The sequence below is a fragment of the Ambystoma mexicanum genome, chromosome 1p (assembly GCF_040938575.1).
Source record: "Ambystoma mexicanum isolate Mex_15411 chromosome 1p, UKY_AmexF1_1, whole genome shotgun sequence".
In the NCBI taxonomy this organism is placed as follows: domain Eukaryota; kingdom Metazoa; phylum Chordata; class Amphibia; order Caudata; family Ambystomatidae; genus Ambystoma; species Ambystoma mexicanum.
Window position 1 is genome coordinate 1,183,446,132 of NC_090921.1, and position 25,243 is coordinate 1,183,471,374.

The window sequence follows — 25,243 nt, forward strand, 5'->3', positions numbered from 1 at the left end:
GGGCCTGTATAAAAGGTATGTGTAGAACACCATTTCCTTGTACGTGCTTTTCGTGGAGAGCGAGTGGGTGAATTCTGTACTTCTTGTCGTTTCACACGCGATTTACTTCACAGCGTTTCAAGTTCGTATTCCCTGTTACCTCTGACAGCTTTTTCTCTTTTTTCTCTTTTACTGGTTTACCTGGGCCTGTTCCCTCAAACAGTGTTCCCTTCTACTGTTGTCCTGTCTCCTCAGACAGCGTACAAATCTTCTTTTGGCGGGGGTGTTGCCAACCAAACGCGCTCCTTTTTCACGCTCTTTTACCTGGCAGACGGTGAGTCACGCACGTATCTAACATCTGTGCTTGCCCCGTGTGTAGCCCACCCCTTCAGAGGTCATTCTAGGCTGAGTGTGACACGCATACGTTCATTCTTGTGTTACTGGGTGCCACAGCGTAGTGCAGGTTTTTCTTTCTGCACACGTGGTCTAGGAGGGGTTGCGTGCACGTCATCTCCCTTTTTTGGGGCTCCTGTGCGTAGCGTGACCCGTCATCTTTCCCCAGGGGTTACATTCAGCCTTGCTAGAGCACTAGGGTACAATTACCATCTGGTACCCAACCCCTTTGACCCCCAATTGCCCAGGACAATAGTTTACAGCCACTCCCATACGCACATTAACATCAGTGCCATGGCTGGGAGGCGAGGATTCCGTAAGGGTGGCAAAGGTGGAAGAGCCACAAGTGGTGGCCGTGGTGGATCCGGTAGGGGACGTGGTCGTTACTTGCAGGGTGAGCCTGTCCCCCCATGTGTGGAGGACCAGTCAAGGGCACCCATAATCCCCCCCCTCCCGTTGAGGCTGATGTGGCTGACACCATCCATGCTCAGCCCTTGTTGGACCAGCCCATTGTGGCACCAGACCTGGCTAACTCCATGGCTGACTTCCAGGTCAGCAGGCCTATGACACGTGCGCTGGTGCACGTTGATGTCATCATGCCACGTGCATCTGGGGCAGCAAGGTCATCTGCTGCCCCAAGTAGGCAGGGCGGAGAGGCTGCAGGGGAAGCTGCGGCTCCATCCACCCCAGCTCTCACACACCCAGCCAGGACAGTGTCGGTCCTAGTCCATCCTGCTGACATTCCCCCCGGCACCATTACACTTGAGCCAATGCCTGCACCAACTCCCATGCTGAGTGTGCAATCCCACACTCCTGATACAGAGTCCACCAGGGCTCCTGCCCCTAGTGTCCAGAGCGGCGCAGGACACTCAGGATCACCACCACCTTCCAAGCGGAAGAGGAAGAGTGCTCGTCCGGCACAGGCTGATGCCCCAGACACGGCTACACAGTCCGGCCCGTCGAGGAAGCCCAGCTTCACGGATGACGAACTGAATGCACTTGTCGAGTATGTGTCCGCACATGATAACGAGATGGTCATTGTTGCAGGATCCAAGACCACACCTGCACAACGCCAGGCACACTGGCAGACCGTTGCAGACATCGTAAGTGCCCTTGGAATCGTGAGGCGCACAGCCAATGATTGCTATAAGCGCTGGAATGACCTAAAGCGCAGGGCAAAGAGTAAGCTGGCCTCAAATCATGCCGCAACTCTAGTGACTGGAGGTGGGTCTCCAGTAGTAGACATGGAACTCACTCCACATGAGTCAGTCGCTGGGACCTACGTCACGGAGGAACAGATCCAAGGTGTGGGAGATCTGCCTGATTACGAGGCATTGTCCGGTGAGTGCACATGCATGTGTGTGTCATCCATGTGCATGGTGTGTGTGTGAGGGCTTCTGTTTGTGTGCCAGGTGAGAGTGTGTGCGCCTGAGTCGTATGGGTCAGCCATGTGCTTCATGCAATACATCCTGCGCAGCTGCATTTGGCCATAGCAGTATCCCTTCTGCCAACAGTAGACATCTAGCCCAACTGCACGCCAGTTGCCCTTGAAGTGTCACCTTGCCACAACATTGTTGCTTATTTTTCACTGTTCATTCAGTCAGATTGTTTGCATTCCACCACTTTTACTAGGCATTTCGCCGTCCTCTAGTCACATGTCTGACATGGCTATGGTAAAGTGGAGTGACTTTGTTACCTGGATATCATTTGTTCACACATGTCCCTGTGCAATTGGACCATTTGGACTGGCAGCTCGAGGTGAAAAATCTGACCTGTTTGAATTAGAAAAGCTATTACATGCGGGAACTGGACTGAATGAATAGGTGCTGCCCTCCTCTCCATCTTCACTCAGTAGCAATGGTACATGCCATCTGTGTGATGGCATGTGTGTTTCATCTGGCAATCACAGGCCAATGTGTGATGCCACTGCCAGGCAGCATGCAGAAAATGTGTTCATCTTCAATCTTGGTGTCATCAGTGTGTGCCATTTGCCTGCCCTTCATATGCAGTGAGGGTGCATGCATGGGAGGGTTTTAGTCATGTGGGACATGTGTCAATCAAGTACTGGTTCTCTTGCTTCTCAGCCCTCATTGGGTTCCATGGTGCTAATGCCTGTTTCCATTTCTTTGTTTTTATGTCTTTGCAGGGGAAGACGCACCTGATACTGCTGGGGTTGTGGAGATGGTGCAGACCCAGGAGGGGTCCGAGGGCCGACCAACCACCAGTGAGGGACGTGGTGTGGTGGTGGGTGAGAACCCACAAGTGCTGCAGGTCGTGCTCTCAAGGGGTGTCTCTGGCTGCACCTCCCCCGAGCTGTACTCAGGTGTTGATTCGGATGATGAGACCTACGTGCCGTCGCAGGTGAGTGTTCCAGGGAGGGATTCTGTTCTGTCCCACCCACCTGCACCAGGGTCAGAACCCTCAATGGGGATGTCAGTGTTGGCAGCTACGCCTTTGGTGGTTACGGATGCAGGGTCACACTCCGCGACATCTGATCCTGTTCCTGGGCCAGCAGATCAGAGGGGGAATGCAGTCCTGCAGCCTCAGGCAGTGCCGGCACAGCAAGGCGCAGTTCGCCTTGCCCCAGACAGGTGTGGTGCCCGCCGACGTGGTGGCCGTAAGCCACCTGGCAATACCGCATGGGAGCAATCCATTTACGGTATGGCAACCCAACAGGCAGCATCATCCGAGATGATGGCTCAGGCCATGGATAGGGTGGCCACTTCCATTGTCCCCCCTGAAAGGCTGATGGAGCGACTACAGCAGGCAACCAACTCTATCTGCCAGTCACACAGGGAGGACATGTTGGCGTCCAACAGGGACAGGCGGGCGGCACTGGCGACTCTGCAGGAGGCCATCTCCATAGAGTCCCAGGGCCACAGGGAAGCCCTGAGGCAGGAGCTCCTTCACCTCAGGACGACTCTTGTTGAGCTTGATGCTTCAACACACCAAAGGACAGAACAGCAGCTGGAGCGTCTCACCCGTACGCTCTCAGCTGAGATGCAGGCAACGAGGGCGGAGGTCCTGGCATCCCGTGAGTTGTTGCATGGGGACCTCCGCACACTCATCCTCCAGAACGAGACCCACCACACCCGCATGCTTGCAGCCATGGAGGAGCAGACTAGGGCCTTGCGTGGGCTGCCTCCCATAGTGCAACCACCTCTGGATGCAGCTGCACAGGGTGATAATAGCGACAGCAGTGATACTCCCACAATAGGGTAGCCGTGTGGGCCATGAGCCCATGGAGGTGTTTTTTTTCCCCAGGATCCACACAGGTAGGTTTTGGTGTGCACCCTGTCCTCGGACCTCCTGGGTGGCCTCCCCAACCCCCCCGGGCCCATCAATGGCCATTTTTTATTTTTTTTTATTTTTATTTTTATTTTAATTTTTATTTTTATTTTTAATTATTTTATTCCCAATTTTTTTGGGATAATTTGTTGCCTTCCGTGGTTCCTGTGGGCATACACTGCATTGTGGCTGGGCACATGCAGGCTTGTCATGTATTTGGTTCAGATGCTTGGGTTTGAGTCACACACACCCCTCCTGCTTCCCGTTTCCATGGCCTTGCAAAGGGTGTGCCCAAGTGACATTGACGTACATGGTGACATTGGACTCCCACTACATGTGTGGGTAGTCTAGTCAATACTGTGTATACATTCCTAGTGCAAATTGCTGTTGTGTTGTACACTGCATGTTGCATTGATGTGTAACTCATCATCTGTGTCTACCTCCCAATTTGCAGGTCCCTTCCTCATGTCTACACAAGGCCCTCTAGTTTGGAGATGGGGTCCATGTTGGCAGCAGTGCACCTACAACTCTACATGGCGCCAACACTGCACAGTTGGTAGTGGTGGGAGTGCAGGCATTTCCAGGTGGTGAGACTACTAATTTATTACATTTGTGATGTCATGTTAATGGTAGTACCTGCTCAAGTTTGTTGTTGGTCCTGCATTACTGTGAGCATTTCAGGTGTTGCAAGTTTCAATTAGGGACACTGTACATTGTGTGTTAAAGATGGCGTCTCTAGGGCGCTGAGTACCTGGGCTTCCGGTAGTTGTTCGTGGTGAGGTCGCCAAGCTGTCCGACAAGTGACTGTAGATGATGAAACGCGAGAAACCGGCGCACCCCTTCCCCTGAAGTCAACAGGGTTAGGGGTGGACCAGCTCCCAACGCCACAAAGTGCACCTTCCTGATTCTTGCAGCGCTTGAGCAGTCTGCAAGGTAGAATTTGCGGACTGTATGCTGTGGTATTCTTCAGACGGTACGAAACTGGAGGCGGCTGGAAAGCAGGAAGGGAGAGGCAGGCAGGTCGTGGAAGTCAAGGTAGAAGAGCAAGACCGTAGCAGGCAAAACTGTAGGACAAGGCTGAAGCAGGCAAGACTGTTGGGCAAGGCTGATGGGCTAGGCTGGTGCAGGCAAAGAAGTAGGGTAGGCTGAAGCAGGCAAGGTAGAAGGGCTGGCTGAAGCAAGTAGGAATGATGGTCTGGCTGAAGCAGGCAAGGCTGGAGGGCAGGCCGAAGCAGGCAAGAACTGGAGGACAGGCTGGAGCAGGTAAGGACTGGAGGGCAGGCTGGGGCAGGCAAGGACTGGAGGACAGGCTGGAGCAGGTAAGGACCGGAGGGCAGGCTGGGGCAGGCAACAACAAGAACTGAAGCAGCAGAGGCTACAGGAGCGAAAACACGATCCGGGAACCAAACCGCGTTGAGACGCGGTGAGTTTCGGGATCTCGCTCCTTAAGTAGGACCGGCAGCACTCAGGAGGCTTGGAACGCAAGCCGTGCTATCCCCGAGTGCTGCCGCGTCCGAAACGAGGCTTGGGAAGCAAGCTTGTGGCTTCCCAAGCGTCTCGAGGACTGCGCATGCGCGAAGACCGAGACGCGGCCTTCCGCGCATGCGCAGACCCCGGGACACAGAAACCCCGGAAGCGCCGAGTGCCGCGGATGACCGCGGTCCCCCCAGCCGGTATCGGGGATAACAGCGCCAGGATGGGGCGCGTCGGGACCCGTAGGCGCGCCCCCTCCGACAGGTAAGTGAGGTGGTAACACTTTGCCCCCTCCCAGAAAGGCCAGGAGCCCCAGGCTTCCAAGGAAAGCGGCGATAAAAATCACGGATCAGGTGGGGGGCATGTACATAACTGCGTGGTTCCCAAGTTCTATCACAGGCTGGGTAGCCCTTCCAGTCCACCAAATACTGGAGTACCCCTCGCCTGATGCGAGAATCGCAAATTTCCTGTACCTCAAATTCAGGGGACCCCCGGACAATAACAGGTGCGGGACGAGGGGTAGATCGGCCAAACGTGTCCACCACGTATGGCTTCAACAGGGAGACAAGGAAAACCGGATGCACCCGCCATGTTTGAGGCAATTGCAAGCGAAAAGCCACAGCAGACAGGCGTTCAGTGATCCTAAAAGGGCCAAAATATCGGGGAGCCAATTTGGTGGGCAAATTACGAATGGGAAGATGCTTGGAGGACAGCCAAACTAGATCCCCCACCTGGAAAGCCGGTTCAGGTGTCCTTCCCTTATCAGCCTGTCGCTTCATCTGTGCCTGTACCTCCGCCAAAGTACTGCGTGCCAAGGAGTGTTGATCCTGAATGGAAGTGATGAGCCAATCAGCTGAGGGAACTGCACTTGTAGGTACATGACAAAAGGGTACCAATCTAGGATGCAAGCCAGATAAACAGAAAAACGGACTCAGGCCCGTAGCTGAATGAACTGTGTTGTTATAGGAGATTTCAGCAAAAACTAGATGCGGCTTCCAGTTAGATTAGGTGGCATTGGTAAAACAGCGAAGATATTGTTCTAGAGTCTGGTTAGTCCTTTCTGTCTGGCCGTTGGTGTGAGGATGATAACCAGAACTAAGTGCGCGATGAATGCCGAGATGACTGCACAATTGACGCCAGAAAGATGACAAGAATTGAGACCCTCGGTCGGATATGATTTTTTGCGGTAGTCCGTGTAACCTGTATATCTCCTGAAGAAATGCCGATGCCATCTGTGTAGCAGTAGGTATCTTAAAGAACGGAACAAAATGAGCCGCTTTGGAAAAACAGTCCACAACAACCATGATACAGGTATATTCTTCAGATGGAGGAAGTTCCACGATGAAATCAACCGCTATGGTGTGCCAAGGATAAGGAGGAATCTCGGTGGGATGAAGCAACCCCAGGGGCCTCTTCCTAGGAATCTTCACCTGGGCACACACAGGACAACTCTTTACATAACGTTCAACATCATCGGCCCAACCAGGCCACCAGAACTGTCTGGATATTACTTCTCGAGTTGCTCCAATTCCACGATGGCCACCCACTCGGGAGTCGTGAAACCCCTGAAGCACAAGAGTTCGAAGAGTGGTTGTGGGAACATATAGCCTGTTCCGGAAGAAAAGCAGTCCATTATCTTCAGTAATCTGTGGATGCCTCATGAGGCCTTCCCGATCAGGATCGGAATTCGTGTCTTGTAGAATCTTCTGAAGATAAGGTGATAGAGAGAACAGGAAATGCCTTGGGGATATTATTGGCACCTCCCAGTACTGCTTTCTAGCTTCTACCTCCAAGGATCGAGACAAGGCATCGGCCTTTAAATTCCGAGCACTGGGGATGTATGTGATATGGAAGTCATAGTGAGAGAAAAAGAAAGCCCACCGGGCTTGACGAGAGGTTCGGCACTGAAGAGACTTCAAATACTGCAAATTTCGGCGGTCAGTACGTACTTCCACAGAATGCCGGCCTCCAAGGAGATGATGTCTCCACTCTTCGAATGCAGCCTTTATTGCCAACAACTCCTTCTCGATTACTGCGTAATTTCGTTCGCTAGGCGTGAGCTTGTGGGAAAAGTATGCCACAGGGTGTTCCACATCAGTTTCTGGTTCCTTTTGCAAAAGGACTGCACCCACAGCAAAGTCGGAAGCGTCGGCTTCTACAATGTATGGCATCTCGTCATTTGGATGACGCAAAATGGGAGCAGTACTAAAGGCTTGTTTCAAGACGTTGAAAGCCTTGGTGGCTTGTGTATTCCAAAAAAAAGGTGTTTTACTGCTAGTTAGTTGAGTTAAGGGAGCCGTGAGTTGGGAAAAATGGGGTATAAATTGCCGATAAAAATTAGCAAATCCCAAGAATCGTTGAAGGGACTTTACATCAGAAGGTTGAGTCCAATCCTGAATGGCTTGTACCTTGGCTGGATCCATGAAAATTCCAGTGCCACTGATCACATAGCCCAGAAATTCCATTCTTTTCTGATGAAAAGAACACTTCTCAACCTTAACGTACAGTTGGTTCTGGGACAAACGTCGAAGCACCTCTCGAACATGTTCCACATGTTGCTTCAGGGAGACAGAAAAAATGAGGATATCATCGAGGTACACCCAAACTGATATCCCGATTAGATCACAAAAAATGCTATCCATAAAACGCTGAAAAACAGCCGGGGCATTGCATAATCCGAATGGCATTACCCGGTATTCGTAATGCCCAAAAGGGGTCTTAAAAGCCGTCTTCCATTCGTCTCCGTCTTTAATTCGAATTAAATGATAAGCGCCTCGTAGATCCAACTTGGTAAACACCTGGGCAGTTCGAAGGGACTCCATGATGCTCCGAATTAAAGGCAATGGATATCTATCCTTTCTTGTGATATCATTTAATTGACGGTAGTCAATACAGGGTCGTAGGGTTCCTTCCTTCTTCTTCACAAAAAATAGCGGGAACCCAGCTGGTGATTTCGAGGGAGTGATATATCCCTTCCTGATACAGTCTGACAACTATTCTTGAAGAACCGCCTTCTCAGTAAGGGACAAGGCGTATACCTTCCCATGAGGTATCTCTGAACCAGGTACCAATTCAATAGTACAGTCAAATGTTCGATGAGGTGGTAGTGGTATGTCTTCGGGTTCAGAAAACACTGGCCGGAATTCGGCATATTCCTGAGGGACAGACAACAGAGCACAAAATTCAGGAAAGCCAGTACCCCTCGTGAGGGGTATGGAGGAAATCTCCTTTCTTGACACACCGGGCAAACAGCAATCTTGGAGGCAGAGAGCTGAGGTGAAATCCAAAATGCGAGCTCCCCAATTGATGGTAGGATTATGGTGAAGAAGCCAAGGTAAACCCAAGACCACGGGATAGGAGGGTGATCTGATGACATCCAAGGCGATCTTTTCCCCATGTTCCTTAATCTGCATATGTAGACACATGGTTTGTTGACGAATTGGACCAGAAGATAACGGGGTTCCATCGATAACCTCGACGGGCAAGACACTTCTCCGGGTGAACAAGGGTATATCATGGCAGACTGCAAATGTCTCGTCTATATAGTTTCCAGATGCTCCACAATCCAGCAAGCCCAGCACCTCTGTCTCTTTGTTTAACCATGATAACTTGATCCTCACCACCAGTAAAACAGCCGGTTGCATGGGCTGAAATAAAGAGGCGGAGCTGGAAAGGACTGAATACGAATCTGGACCTGTCGTTGCCCTTCCTACTGACGACAGGCCAACTAGTTTTCCAACTTTCTTTGTGGGCGTAAAGGACACGTACCCAAGAAATGCCCAGCAGCCCCACAGTATAAGCAAAGTCTTAAATTTCATCTGTGTTTCCATTCAGCTTCCGAGAGCGGACCCCTAACGGCTCCCAACTGCATGGGTTCGGGACCGGGGTCCGAAGGTCCGGCATTTCCAGTCTGAGCGTTGGGTGGTCTTGTGAACATCCGTTCAGCTCGTCGTCTCTCACCCTTCCGTTCTGCCAATCTGTGGTCTATTCGCAACACTTGTTCAATTAATTGTTGAAGGGTATCAGGCTCAGGAATATGTAGTAATTCATCTTTGTACTCCTCTCTTAGACCTCTTCGGAACAAAGTCTTTTGAGTTATCTCAGGCCACTGGGAGTCGGTTGCCAATTGACGGAAACGGCCAATGTAGGCTATGATATCCATAACACCCTGTTTCAGATCCATTAATTGATTCTGGGCTGTGGAGGCCAAATTTGGTGATTGAAAAACCTCCAGAAATGCTTTTTCAAAAGCTGCGAAGTCATTGAGTATGGGGCTATTGGCGGACACCAATGGAGCGGCCCAGGCCAGGGCATTTCCAGTCAAATTTCCCAAAATATATCCTATCTTGGCCTTATCGGAATTGAAATGAGAGGCTCTAAAGAGGAAATGTATTCTGCAATGATTGCAAAACTCTGCCACACGTCTCGGGTCGCCGTCGAACTTGATGGGCATAGTCTGGGACATAGCCCCTTCTCCCTGAGACGTTACCCCAGAGGATTGTAACACCATCTCTCTTAGACCAATGTTCTCTTGACGGAGTGCTGTCATTTCGGCCCGAAGAACACGCATCTCCTCCCGGAGTTATTGAGTCTCATCCATCTCGGAGTCGGAAGGTAGGCGTCTCAATCTGTTAAAGATGGCGTCTCTAGGGCGCTGAGTACCTGGGCTTCCGGTAGTTGTTCGTGGTGAGGTCGCCAGGCTGTCCGACAAGTGACTGTAGATGATGAAACGCGAGAAACCGGCGCACCCCTTCCCCTGAAGTCAACAGGGTTAGGGGTGGACCAGCTCCCAACGCCACAAAGTGCACCTTCCTGATTCTTGCAGCGCTGGAGCAGTCTGCAAGGTAGAATTTGCGGACTGTATGCTGTGGTATTCTTCAGAGGGTACGAAACTGGAGGCGGCTGGAAAGCAGGAAGGGAGAGGCAGGCAGGTCGTGGAAGTCAAGGTAGAAGAGCAAGACCGTAGCAGGCAAAACTGTAGGACAAGGCTGAAGCAGGCGAGACTGTTGGGCAAGGCTGATGGGCTAGGCTGGTGCAGGCAAAGAAGTAGGGTAGGCTGAAGCAGGCAAGGTAGAAGGGCTGGCTGAAGCAAGTAGGAATGATGGTCTGGCTGAAGCAGGCAAGGCTGGAGGGCAGGCCGAAGCAGGCAAGAACTGGAGGACAGGCTGGAGCAGGTAAGGACTGGAGGGCAGGCTGGGGCAGGCAAGGACTGGAGGACAGGCTGGAGCAGGTAAGGACTGGAGGGCAGGCTGGGGCAGGCAACAACAAGAACTGAAGCAGCAGAGGCTACAGGAGCGAAAACACGATCCGGGAACCAAACCGCGTTGAGACGCGGTGAGTTTCGGGATCTCGCTCCTTAAGTAGGACCGGCAGCACTCAGGAGGCTTGGAACGCAAGCCGTGCTATCCCCAAGTGCTGCCGCATCCGAAACGAGGCTTGGGAAGCAAGCTTGTGGCTTCCCAAGCGTCTCGAGGACTGCGCATGCGCGAAGACCGAGACGCGGCCTTCCGCGCATGCGCAGACCCCGGGACACAGAAACCCCGGAAGCGCCGAGTGCCGCGGATGACCGCGGTCCCCCCAGCCGGTATCGGGGATAACAGCGCCAGGATGGGGCGCGTCGGGACCCGTAGGCGCGCCCCCTCCGACAGGTAAGTGAGGTGGTAACATTGTGACACTAGTGTCATGTTGTGGGGATTACTTTGTTTACCTGCAAATAGCATGACATGGCACGGTGTGTCGTGTGGCGGTGCTGGGGATGGGTTGGCTGACATGGCACTGTCCTCTTGTTGCATTTTGCAAGTGGGTATTCATTTTAGCTGCTTGAATGTGTTTCTTCACAAAACTGCATTGGTGGTGTCTGTGTGGGTAGGGATGCACACATTGTAACACTTCCAGGTGAACAATCTCAGGCTGATATGGTTTTCACGGTTGATTCTCCAGACATTCAGGATCAGTGTCAGGTTGAGTCATCATTGATTGTCAGATGGAATGTGCCAGGGCAGTGTGCACTCCACAGGGGTGTGATTTCTATGTGAAGTAATTAGCCACTAGCTGTGTACGGGCTGCCTGCCCCCGTGCCCTTTCCCCTCCCATGCGCAGCGGCTGTGCATGTGGTTGGGGATGTGGGCCCACCACCATGTCCACGGCCAGGCCCCGGCGTGTTGCAACGTTGTGCAGGACACATGCTGCCACTATGATCCTGCACACTACTGGGGGAGCGTACAACAGCTGCCCGCCAGAACGGTCAAGGGAGCGAAAGCGTGACTTTAGCACTCCGAATGTGCGCTCCGCTATGCCCCGGGTTGTAATGTGGGCTGTGTTATATCTTACCTGGGGTGGCGTGGTGGGGTTCCGAATTGGCGTCATCATGTGGGGGCTGAGAGGGTAGGCACTGTCCCCTGTGGAGGTGGTGATTGATATCATTGGTGGGGTTGTGACCTTGCTCAGTATCTGACATGCATGCATGTGCTGTGGCATTCATACTCACCAAGCAGCCATGTATCGCCATGCCGCCCAGCTTCTAGGTCCCGGCTTAGGGTAGACATTCGGTAAATGAAGCTGTCGTGTGTGGACCCGGGATAGTTGGCATATACTGAGGTGATGATTCCCTTGGCATTACATACTACCTGCACGTTGATGGAATGCCAGTGCTTGCGGTTCCTATAGATGTGCTCTGATGCCCTGGGGGGACGTAGAGCCACATGGGTGCAGTCGATGGCACCTAGCACTTTGGGGAATCGTGCCACACCGTAAAAATCCAGGGCGGCAGCATGCCTTTCTGCAGGTGTTCTGGGAAGGTATATGTGCCTGCGGACTGATGGGCGTGCAGTGATGATGTTCAAGACCTGGTGTAGGCAGCGTGACTGGGTGGCCTGTGATACCCCACCCACTATGGCACTTGTCCGCTGAAATGATCCAGTGGCTAAGAAGTGCAGTACATTGAGGACCTTCTCCAGGGGGCTGAGTGCTTAGGAGCACAGGGTGGGTGATGTGAGGTCATCCTCCCACTCACTCACCAGGTCCAGTATTATGTGTGGTGGAAACCTGTACCTCCCATACACCTGGTCATCAGGCATCCCGAAAAGGCTGGTTCTGGGTGTGAATATTCTGGCCCTGACTATCCTCCTCCTCCTCCTTTGGTAGCCCACGCCCACTGCTGCTAGGAACGGTATGTTCATCCTGAGTCTGAGCTTGTTATTTTGTTAGCGCGCAAATTTATGCGTTGCGCATGTTGTAGGCGAGCGTGTGACCTGCGCACCCCTGAAATCCAGTACCCAGTCCAATAGCGTGTGGAAATTCCTGCGCACCCCGGGATACAGGTGCGCTGACGTACTTGCATGTGTAAGTGCCCACGCACCCCTGAAATCCACGTACCCGGCCAAATCGCATGTGGTACTTCCCGCGCACCCCTGAAATCCACGTACACGGCCAAATCGCGTGTGGAACTTCCCGCGCACCACTGAAATCCACGTACCCTGACAAATTGCGTGTGGAACTTCCCGCGCACCCCTGAAATCCACGTACCCGGCCAATTCGCGTGTGGAACTTCCCGCGCACCCCTGAAATCCACGTACACGGCCAAATCGCGTGTGGAATTTCCCGCGCACCCCTGTAATCCACGTACCCTGACAAATCGCGTGTGGAACTTCCCGCAAACCCCTGGAATTCACATGCCCTGCCAATTTGCGTGTGAGACTTCCCGCGCACCCCGGTATACACGCACACATATTTTTTGTCAGTGGGTGTCCGTGTTTGTGGGTTCCCCTTTGCACGCCATTTGTCCTGGAGGGCCACAGTATGGGACATTCATCATGGCAGTATATAGGTGCTATTTTTTGGCGCACCTTTTGGCGCACATTTCTTACAGGCGCAGAGACGCTACCGCCTGCTTTCTTGTGGCGGTCATGTTTGTGCCTGTGCGCTGGTTTGAGCGTGCGCTTTTTTGCCCTATTCTATTCCATGAATACGTGTTTTAGGCGAGCGTGTGGGCGTTCCGCGCACTTTTACCCTGTACTTCCCCCGTGACGCCCACATTTTGGCAAGTTGTTCCCCATTCCGAGTGTTACGCCCCGTGTTCCGCCTACTTTTGTTGCGTGCGCCGCGCTATGTGCGATTTTCGCTGTGGCCTGTGCGATTTTCGCTGTGACCTGGCGCACGCAGTTAGATGGCCTGTGCGCCAACGTGCGGCGCGCACTTTTTTATCGCACATCCGATGGTTTTCTCGCGCACGGCCTTCCATGAATCGATGTGCGCTGCTTTTCGTGCTATTTTCGCACTTGCACTGCGATTTTCGCTATTCCACTGCGATTCGCACGTTTTTGGCCACTTGCGCCGCGCTAATTATTCCATGAATCGGCCTCTAAAAGTTTCCATAGACCATAGTTGAAATGTTTAACTCTATGGATGTGATATGCTGCAGTGGTTGTTGCCAGGGCACAGAGTCTTGGGTGCATGGCCATTTGGCCATGCACCCAAGACTGTATGCCCTGGCAACAACCACCGCAGCATATCACATTCATATTTGCTTGTAACTTTGGGTGAAAAACAAATGTATAAGGAACAGAGGTATTAGATACTATGGATGTGATATGCTGCTATGGTTCTCCTTATTATTGTATACTTACTGTTTGGTCTAGTAATGGGAGTCCATGTTTTTCTTCTTCATTTCTGTGATAAAAGAAAATAGCATGTTAGTATTAGTATTTTGTAATTACTTATTACATTGTATAATCAGTATACTTTTTTTTTGGACCCTCATATTTAGTAGATTACAAATCAGAGTACTGTGCAATTTGCTCAGTTTCTGTATTTGTTGCTAAAATCATTGGATCTGTGGGAGAAAAAAAATCCATGTTGGATTAAAAAAAAACCTTTTTCTGTTATGCTACAGTTTATTTGTTTGTTTGTTTTCAGTGTTCACTTGTTGTTTCTGGCTAATGCTTTATACTTTGGCTTGCTGTATTTTTTTGGGCAGTAACATATTATTTATTTGTTTTGATATTATAAAATTTTGGAGCAGTTAGATACGAATTGGCGTATTCTAACTGTCTATTTTTTTGATATATTTTAGTGGTATTGATTTATCTATTTGGATATTGTTAAATTTTGGGACAGTTAGATACCAATTGGCGTATTCTAACTGTGTATTTTTTGGTCTAATTTAGTGGTATTCATTTATCTGATTAGTTGTTGTAGAATCTTTGAGCAGTTAGATAGCTTTTGGAGTATTCTAACAGTTTATATTTTTTTAACACAAGTTTACTTAGGGTTTAAATACAGTTTAGTTATCAAATTTTGGTTTTAAGAACATCAAATAAGCGTTTGTAAGATTTCCTGGTAATCTCTGCTTTAGAGTAATGGTACTATCATTACATTCAAACCATCCACATTTCTTTTTTATATATGCAGTGTAGTGCCATGAATTGGTTGTGGCTCCTGCGTGGTAGTTTATACCTATTGTTGTGAAGGTTTTCTTACCAAGTGATATTTGACCATGTGTGAATCTAGTCAGCTTGCAGTTGTTTTTGGTACCATCTGCATTGTAACGTAGAAGCATTAGTATTATGTATTTACTATGTGTTTGTATTACTAACGTGGAGCGATTATCTGAATTGCAGGTAGAGCATAATCTACCATGGTTTGCATTTCGTAAAAGTCGCTGAAATGGAATGGATTCACAATTTGGTACTGATATATATATGAAGCGTTCATTGGGGATTTCTTCTTGTGTCACATTGTGGCAGAGAGTGCATGTATGTTTCCACATGTATGAAATCTGAAATATTTCAGATATAGGTATGTTTTTGTTTTCCAGTACTTAGAGTAAGTACATTAGAAATTATTGTGGATCTTCCTGTGAATTTATAGTGAATTTCACCATTCCAGCACAGTAGTCCAATTGTTGTCTTATTCCAAAAACACTATACGTGTTGTCAGGATTGTTTGCTGCATTTCTATGAAGTACTAACATTTGCAAACACAATGGGTCTGTACTGTGTAAGTAAATGTTGTCAACAATTGGTGGTAATTGAAATAGAATATTCATTGCTACATTTGCGTAGCAACATACACCATCTATATTTGAGAATTTAAATGGTCCAGGTAGTTCTGTATATAACTGTTTTTTTTGGAGTTTGTCTTCCTTCTTTAAAGAAGTACTTGGTTTACTTTCCCTAATTTATTCTTTTTTGCTTGTGGTACTTGATGAAGTATTAGTTTCTTTTACTCTCTTTGGAGGATTTGCAGTGACATCCTGTTGCATTTCTGTTTGATTTATTTTTCTTTTATAACGTTTTACTTTTTGTGGAACAGAATATGTGTTTAGGTGGGGGGTGTATAGTGAGCGAAGTCTATTGTATTCTAAAATGCAAGGAATAGCAGCGTTTATTTTACTTGCTTCAAAGTTGATTAGAAATAGACCGTCAAGTGTACGTAAGCGTGATAGTGCTACATAGCTCATGCCTTCTTTAAAGACTGTGTTACCAATATCTATCATTGCTTTGTCTAGGGTAAGACCTTGTGATTTATGAATTGTGACTGTTCTCTGCGTACATACATATCTTTGAAGAGAAGGAATCTAGCTGTTGAGCGTCCTATCCTTTTTACTTCTGTAAGTTTGTCAAAGAGTATATTGACAAACTGAATTTAGTTGTCGCGTGGGTATGTTGAAAGCCAACAACTGTACCCAGTGCTCCATGAACTAGTCCTTGGTCCACGTCAAGGTTACGTTTAAACATTACTCTGCAATTTAAGGATAATTTTAATATCTTTTCTAAGCCTGCTGTGTTTGAGATTGATTTTTCGAAACGATTTAGTCTTGTTGTGGCTTGGTCACACATGGGTAGTGTCATACCATGTACATCTAGTTTGTCTGTGGCGCTAATTTCCATTATTGGTTGCATTTCTTTACTTAGCATGATTTCATTGAATTTGAAACAGCTTGCAAGAGTTGGCATTAAGGCTATACAATTGACATTTTTGTTGGCCAATTGTTCCATAACATCTGTAGCACATGCATTATCACCATAAAGTGCATTAATGTGCCGGGTTTTCAATATTGCTTCTGCTTCTTTAGAAAGTATACCAACTCTGATACTTTTTAAAATGTTGGCATAAGTTAGATCTGCAGATTGCCGCATGTTTTCTGTTAATTCTCTGTATTGGAAATGTTGCCAAAGGTTGACATTTCCAATGCTGCCAACAGTTTTATGGCAGAGTTTGTGTCCTAATGTTTTAAAAATAGGCTCACCCTTTACTGGTGTTAATTGAAGCAGATCTCCAAAAACAATAATGTGTTTTCCTGCAAAGAGCTCTTCATAGTCTGTTTTGAGTACTTCTTGTAATCTGGGGTGAATCAAAGCTAACATCAGGTTGGAGACCATGCTCACTTCATCTATTAGTAGCATTTTCATTTGTTTCAATACTCTGCGTAATTCCATTGCAGCTTCTGCAGAAAGTTTGTAATAGTCTAATTTGTTCTGGTGTTCTACTGGTAATAGTAGTAATCGGTTTAATGTAACACCACCTATGTTGTAGGCAGCTAAACCTGTGGGGGCAGTGACAACATCTGACAGTTTGTTGTTTGTCAATTGTTGAAGGAACTTACTAATGATTTTGATTAGGAATGTTTTGCCAGAACCAGCTTCACCACTGACGTACAGTAGTATAGGTTTATAATTATGGCAGGAACATTCTTTATTTTCATGTTTTACACAATGTGCTATTTGTTTTGTTACTTCTTGAAAAAGGCTACTTTGCTCATTGTTTAGTTTTGATTGTAGTATAGTTAAGTCTTCCTTATCTTCATACTGACACATGGTGTTTTCTACTTCTATCATAGCTAATTCTGCCTCATTTATTATTAGTAGTTCTCCCAGTGGTTCTTGGCTTCCTGTTACGGTAGGTTGACTACTGTCAGGGGTGTCCTTATCTAGTTGGGCTTGGAGTTCTTCGTGTTGCTGTTCATTATGCAACATTGTTTTGTACTGTGTAACGTTTACATCAGTTATAATGCTTTCATTTGCTTTGAAAGCATCCTCATATGAGTCATAGTTATCTGGTAATTGTTCTTCTTTTCTCCATGGTTTGAAGAGTTGTAGCAGGGACATGTAATGTACTTCTTTATGTTGAGTAGTCTTTAATGACAATTTGATATAATTAATTAAATTTGGTTTAGTGAGTTTAACTAAGCTGCCTTCACAGTTTGTCATTCTATATTTACCTTTTTTTTCATCAGGTTTCATATTATTTTTGTATGTGTAGTTTTGGGCTATGTGGTATAGACACATATTTTCCAAAGTATTACTTCTGTTTGGGTAGTATGTGTCTAATAAATTGTTTTTTAAAATGTCTTGGCTGTTGGGATCATGTTTGGCTATTGCTTCTATATCTTCATATGATTTTAGAACTCTTTTTCTAGATTTAGCTGGACCAAGACTTAGCCATACTATATTTTCAGATTTACCATACAATGCAGTACCAGTTAAACGATCAGCTGCTTCATATGATCCACATTCTCTATGGGTGAGCATTTTTATGCCCAAGCTGTATAATTTCTGAGATACTGTTTTATCTGATGACAGGTCATTCCAGAGGTCTTGGAGCTCTGTCTTTTCTGCTTTAGTTAAGTATGATGTGACATATCGTGCAACTGCAGTAGAATTGTCTGCAATGTACTGCACATCTATGTTTGCATTCCATAAGTGGGCAATGATTGCATTATAATCATTGATATATTTTTCTTCTTCTTTTCTTTTTATGTAATATGTATTTTTAGGTGACTTACCTTTAACACGATGTCTAACTGAAGACGTGAGGTTGTTCACTTGACCTGTATTTGTAACTGGTCTAGGGAAACCAAATCGGCATTTGGTGTAGTATTTCCCTTTGTTTTTGTATTTGCAACGACAATATTTTCCACATTTGTTCTTTGAAATTGTAAAATGTGTGCATGAAGATCACTATTTGTGGCTTCTGATGGAATTTCACAAGTGACATATTTTTCAATAAACTGTAAAACAGTGGCATCACTGTCTTGACCAAATTTAGGAGCATCTTTAATCCATAAAAGCATGTGGATATGTGGTGCTCCTCTGGCTTGGTATTCTTTTCTCCAAAAGAAGTGTTGCACTTCTCCAAGGGGAGGAACAGTTTTATTACAAATACAATTTAGCATAGCAATGAAGCAATGGTGAAAATATCTTGAAACATTAACAGGATCCAAAGAACAAAGTTCTTCAGGTGTTAGTATATCTATGTTTGTTTTGTTTTTATTTGATATGCGTAGGAAATCATGTAAATCTTCCCATGCATATTCTGCACAACTTAATGTAACAAACCAAGTGGGTGGGCCAAGGTTTCTGATCATATAACGTACATCTCGATGACGTCGAAACCAGAACTCTTTAGTACCACGCATATTTGCTAATGGATTTGTAATATTTGATTGTAAAACCTCATCCTTTTGTTGCACTTTTTCTAATAATTGTGTGGCTGTCATATTTTGAAAGTGTGATACTGATTTTAACATGTGTGCAACTACGTAACATAAAGTTGCTAGTTCACTTTCAAAGAGTAGGTGAAATATGTATTCCACATTTTGTCTAAATCTGGGATCTTCAGAATACATCCGTAATGAGCGGTATTCTGAAGCTGATATTTGAATAGGTCTATCATCATACCTTCCTCCTTTGCCAGTAGGAAAGAGTAGAGGAAAAGCATGTGCTTCTATACTTTTTTCCCATATGCTGATTGGCCATCCTTTTGTTTGACGCATTTGGTAAGTTTCCAGTACATCTTCTATGGTGTCATTACAGTGCAAAGGATGAATTGTATAATGGGCTAAAGTATTTGATATTGTAGCAGGATCTAGTAGCTCAAATTGACCAGCTTCTTGTGTTTCTTGAATTATTTCAGTTGTATCTTTCAAGTTTTCTTCAATATTAATTTCTTTGTAATATTCATTATTCTCTTTAAGATATTGGAAGGCTTGTCTAACTTTATATAAATCTACCAGCTGTTGCCATATTTTTTTGTCTTTTTTAGGTACTCCATTTACTAAGATAATTAAAGATTGCTGCATTGGACGTTGCACTCCTAGAGTATGCACATTTTCTTTTAGATCTAATGGTAAATAAACTACTTTTCCACGAATGCCTTTTACCAATTCAGAGGGAGGTAATTTTGCTGTTTTTGGTTGAAGGCTTATTATTGCTTGAAATGGGTGTACTGTTTGAATTATGATGCTCTCATATAAATTAAGTTGTTGTAGGGGTTTTGGTACTGGGTATAATTCCAAATTATTTGTGATAGCACGTGAAGGAGTTTGGTTGTTGTCAAGTTTTGTAGTGCAGTAACTGCAAAGTATTAAGGGCTCAGTTATTTCGTATTTGTTTTCTGCTACAAGGTAGAGAGCTAATTCAAACCATTTAGAATCTTCATTGTCTTCTATTTTGTATGATAGGTCTACAGTTTTTGTGTTACTTTTATAAAAAGTTCTACGGCAACATACACATACATGGTTTGGTACGTCAGCTGATGTACTTTTACATTTTAGTATTTCTTTTTTGTATGTGTTTAGCAAAAGGTTGACATATGTAGAATTGTTGCTTAATTGGTTTAAAGCTATTTCATTCTGTAAATGGCTTTCACTTCCAAAATATTTTTCTGGATATAGTGAATTTCTTCAAGTCGGCCTTTTGCTGTATCATTTAGAAGAATGTTATTTAACTTTGCTAGTGCTAAAGCAGGACTTTTAGCATAGTACAGTTTATAGACTAGATTTCTTATAGTTGAATGATGTTTTGATATCCTTTTGATATCATGGAAAGTGGTTTTACAAGTAGGTCCTGTAATGCAGGCCAATGAATGTCCTTGTAGTCCTGTGTACTTGCGCACTGGACAGGTATCCATATTTTGCAGTAATTTAATTTTGATTTCGTCTTTGCTTTTTACATATTTATTGAGGAATTGGCGTAAAGATTTGAAACATTGTTTGGGAATGTTACACATTGACGTGTATGGCCATTTGTACACTAGACGTTCTGATTCAGTTGAATAGAGGGGTAATTCTAAGTTTTCAGGGCATATTTTTGTAAGGAGTACTTCTTGTTCCATTATGGTATTATTCACTTTTTCATAACCTCGACCACTGCTATGTATGGCAATTGTATTTGTTTGCTTTTGTTTGTACGCTTCTTTATTAAAATATGGTTCTGTGCTCGTAGTATGATTCCATTCACCTCCGCAGATACTTAAGAAGTTCTTTCTGTTGACATTTCGCTTATTGAGAAGTCTTTTTTGTAATTTAGTTATTAGTTTTGTTAGTGGTTTCATTTTGTTTAACAGTAAAATAAATAACTTTCTATTCAGAAGAATTGCACTGTCCATCAACGCTTCTAAGATTAATTTCCTATGATAGGTTTTAAGCATTGAACCTGATTTCTCTCCTGTTTTTATAAGATTTTGAAGGACTTTGTGATGGTACATTTTGGCTAAAATACTTTTCTTGGTATGCTTACTTTGCACTATATTAAAATTTGAAGAAGTAGTTTTATCTGTAGTGATACCTGATTTTCTGTTAATTGTTTTTTGGTTTGTTTTACATTTTGATAGAGGAGGCAAAGTTTTTGTACTTGAAACTTCTTGTGTTTCACTAAATGACTGTATTAGCTGTTTTGTTTCAACTTTTTTTACAAATTCTGCTAGAGATAGATGCTTATGTTGGACACTTTTATTTTCATTTGCTCTACTTTTGCGTTGCTTTCTACGGACTTGACTTTTGGTAGGCATTCTTTAGGGTCTGTTGAAAAAAATAATGAAGATAAGGGTTGGGATGTTCTGGAATGTATGTGTGCTGTGTGCATGAGTGTTTGAGTAAGATGATAAAGATGTATGTAATGGTGTGTGATTGTGCATTGGGAACTACAACTAGTAGGGATAGGTATTCTTGAATGTATGTGTTACTAAACTGGGGTTCAGATGACAAAACAAAGTAAGCTAGTGGTGTGGAAAAGTACAAATAGTAAATATAATGTATACATTTAAAACAGTTGTTTGTTCTATAATATGAAATTGTAGCGGTTCAGTTGGGTAATTTGTGTGTCCAAAAATAGGAATTTGTGGGCCATTCTGGCTGTAAATCGCTGTTTAAGACATGGAGATTTCTGGACAAAATGGTACACAATCTCTATTTTTAGGTACCAAAATAGCTTGTATTAACGTTATAGTATGTTTGATTAATAATATAAATATTATGGTGATATTCTACTTACTTTTTTTCTTAAATTAACAGGTAACTTCTTAGTTCTTCTTTGTTCTTCGAATTCGGCTGCTTCTTTTCAGGAGACTGGTCTTCACTGCAATTGTAAAAGCTTCAAATTAGTAACTTTGTTTGTATATAGCGCTGTTTTTAATTTAGATATTGATTTTTTTTATTGAAATCCTCAGTGCCTTCTTTAAAACCATTAAACTAATTTATTTACATAAGATACCTTGCATCAGTTCAGTACATATGATATGTTCTTAATGAACAAATTGTATTGAATGACTAACTGTAGCAAAAAAAAATATCTTTACTATGTCTTGTGAAATTTATAATATACCAGTGAATACCACTATTTCTGTAAGTAAGCTGTTCTAGGTAATAGCGCCTCAATGGCATGTCTAAATTAAAGTAATTGAGTAAATAAATAAATAAAAACAAAAAAATATGAAATTGTATAAGTATTTTTTTAAAGATTTAAACATAGATTGTGCTTGCATGCAATTTTGTTTGAATATATCTAGTCTATATATTTCATTTAAAAAATGTTAGTTTAACATGATTTGAGTGTGTGTGTATAAAGAAAGTAAATAGTATAAAGGTTTATAAGTGATAGTTGATTTTAGGAAATTGAAAAAAATACAGTAAATTCATTTTACAGATTACACAAGCTAAAAGTCTGTTTGAAAATGTGTTCATCTACTGTACAGAAAATATGCATACCTGAAGTTTGTGTTCATGCATATGGATATGCATGGAGCTGCAAGTAGAAATCTTGGAGACTTGTACAGTATTTCTGGTAGATGGTGCTTGCCAATAATATGACACTTGTTCTCAGAGAGATTCACAGTACATTTGCAGTGCTGATCTATGATGATGCAGTTAGATCTAGAGGGATTGAATGTGATTGGTGCATGGTCATGTGATTTTTTAGCTACATCCAATGAGGGAATGGCAGAGAGAGTGAAGTGGAAATGGTAGAAGGGCTGTTCATGTTACGATATGTCCGCGGACATGGCGGTAGTTCGCGGACATCAGGAGTTACATCCGGGGATTTTTGGGTTCAGAAGTCATGCAAATGAGAATAAGCACTGAAAGGGATTGGTCAGGAAAGTTTAGAGGGTGTGTTGTGCCAGGAGAGAGTTTCTCAGATACTCTTTTTGTTGAGAGAATAAAAGATAGCTATGGCTGTGTGTTTCAGAAAACAGATTGTTTGGATTTTGGGAGATTTGTGGATACATTGGTTGAAGGTGCATGCAGAAAGCTGTGGAGTAGCTGTAGATCTTGGATTCCCACATGTGGAAGTACACTGGCATGGAGTACGTGGAATGAAGTGGTTGGACTTGCTACCTCTCTGTGCTACTTTGGAGACAGAGCAACATCCAGACATAATTGTAATTCATTGTGGAGGGAAGAGTTTAGGACATGTGACTGGAATTTTTTTGCAATTTGCTATGAAAGAAGGACTTGGGAAGGTTATGGACATGTTTCCTAATTCTCAAGTGATATTTTCACGGATTGCACAGAGACAAATGTGGCTTCGTTCTTCTTCATTTGGTCCACAAATGGAAAAAGCAAGGCGCAATGTCAATAAGGCTGTTTGTAGCTTTCTATGAGATTTTGCCATGTCTTCTTTTCACAATGAAAATATTATGTTTTGTAGTACATACATTTTTCGCAGAGATGTAGTCCATCTTACTTATGCTGGCAATCAGATTTTTCTGAGAAATGTACAAAATGCATTGCGACCTTTTTTGGAATTACAACAACCATTTTGAAGTAGGTGTTAAGCATTTATAATTTTTGACTTACAAACACCACCCAAAGGCTCTTTTCAGAGCCACCACTTCTTCCCAGAGAAAATTGCAATGTTTGTGATGGGGTAGCAACCCAATTTTTTAAATGTTCGCGAACTGTCCGTGGACTTCTAAAAAATACAAAGGGCCCTGCTTCATTTGTTTTCACTTCTATTTTTTAACTGTGAAAGGCAGCTCTGAAAAGAGCCTTATTTTCTTTTTGATTTTTGATATTTTGTATTTTTTTTGGTTTTTTATACACGACATACTAGGAGAGGAGGGGAAAGGAAGGGAAAGGGGGGGACACCAACCACAGGGATAAGAAAGGGTGAGCTGAGAGAGGAAGATGTAGAGTGGGTTTTAATTGGGTAGTGAGCAGATCTTCTCGTGCTCTGAAACGATAGTCTCAAAAGCACCACAAAGGCGCTCCCCCCTGCAGAGTACTGTGTCACAGTACATACATACAACTGTGACCCTCAAAAGGTAAGGGTCATCAGCATTCTGTATGGCCTGTGAGGCAGCTTGAGGAAGACGCTGTCCCACAGAGGTGGTCCTTGTGGTGACAGGTTCAGAAACAGAGGATGAAGTAGAGGAAATCAACCTGCTATGTTCTTCGCAAGGTACAACCCTGCAAATTGCCCCAGAGTGAAATGACCTCAGGTGTCGCTTCATAGTAGTGGTCCCAAAGCTGTACTTACCGTGTTTCCCGCGACTGAGTATCATTTTGCACTCATTGCAGGTAACACGGTTCGCACTAGACTTAGGAACATTACCATGAATGGTAAATAACCGCCACACCCAAGACTCACGCCTAGTGGGGGTAGTAGGGTTTTCCTCTACCTCATTCTCATCATCCTCTTCTTCCTCCTCCGCATCCTCACTCCTGTTCCCCTCTTCAGGCCCTTGGGGAGGTGGTGGTGGTGGAGGGGGTGGGGGTGGTACTGAAGCAGGTGCAGCACCAGGTGGCAGTTCTGCAGCCAGGGATGCCATCTCGATGGTGTAATCAGTAAGTTGCTGGAGAAATAGCTGTGCTCTGAAGAATAGCCAGAAACACAATGAGAATAAGATCTAGGGCGTGGTCTTTTATAGGGGTGCTTGTGCGCGGTTCGCGGACATGCGCGCTGTCCACGGACAGATCGAACACAAACATTTTTTTGAAAAGTTTCAAAAGGTATGTAGAAACTCAGGATTACTATGTGGGACTTGTGCCATGGTGAGATTTTATTGAAAAATATTATGGATTAATTGAAAATGTACTTTTAATTTGTTCGGGGACGCGAACAGCGTCCTCATTCAGAACACGCGATCAGCGTGGGCGCGGTCATATGATCCGTTCGCGAACAAGTCCACAAGGAAGCGCATGTCTGCAGGACACCAAATGCACAGAGATTGGCTAGCGCATGCGGGTTGATGTTCTACGGACACTGTTCGGGTCCTGAACTAATTAAAATTGCGTCACACGTGAAACAAACATTTGAGGACACTGCGTGTGTTCTTAGAACAGTTTAAATTTGCTAGCGAACAGTAAGGACAGATATAGTGTTCTTCAGGACACGTTCAATTTCGTTTATGTACGAACATTTCAGGACACCAATTGTGTTCTTAGAACATTTTCAACTTGCTAGCGAACAGTACGGACAGGTATAGTGTTCTTTAAGACACCTCCATTTTCGTTTAATTACGAACAATTCAGGACACAGCGTGTGTTCTTAGAACAGTTTGAACTTGCTAGCGAACACTACGGACAGATATACAGGCCGATTCATGGAATAATTAGCGCGGCGCAAGTGGGCAAAAACGTGCGAATCGCAGTGGTATTGCGAAAATCGCAGTGCAAGTGCGAAAATCGCACGAAAAGCAGCGCACATCGATTCATGGAAGGGCGTGCGCGAAAAAAACATCTAATGTGCGCTAAAAAAGTGCGCAGCGCACGTTGGCGCACAGGCCATCTAACGGCGTGCGCCAGGTCACAGCGAAAATCGCACAGGCCACAGAGAAAATCGCACATATCGCTGCGCACACAACAAAAGTAGGCGGAATACGGTGCGTAACA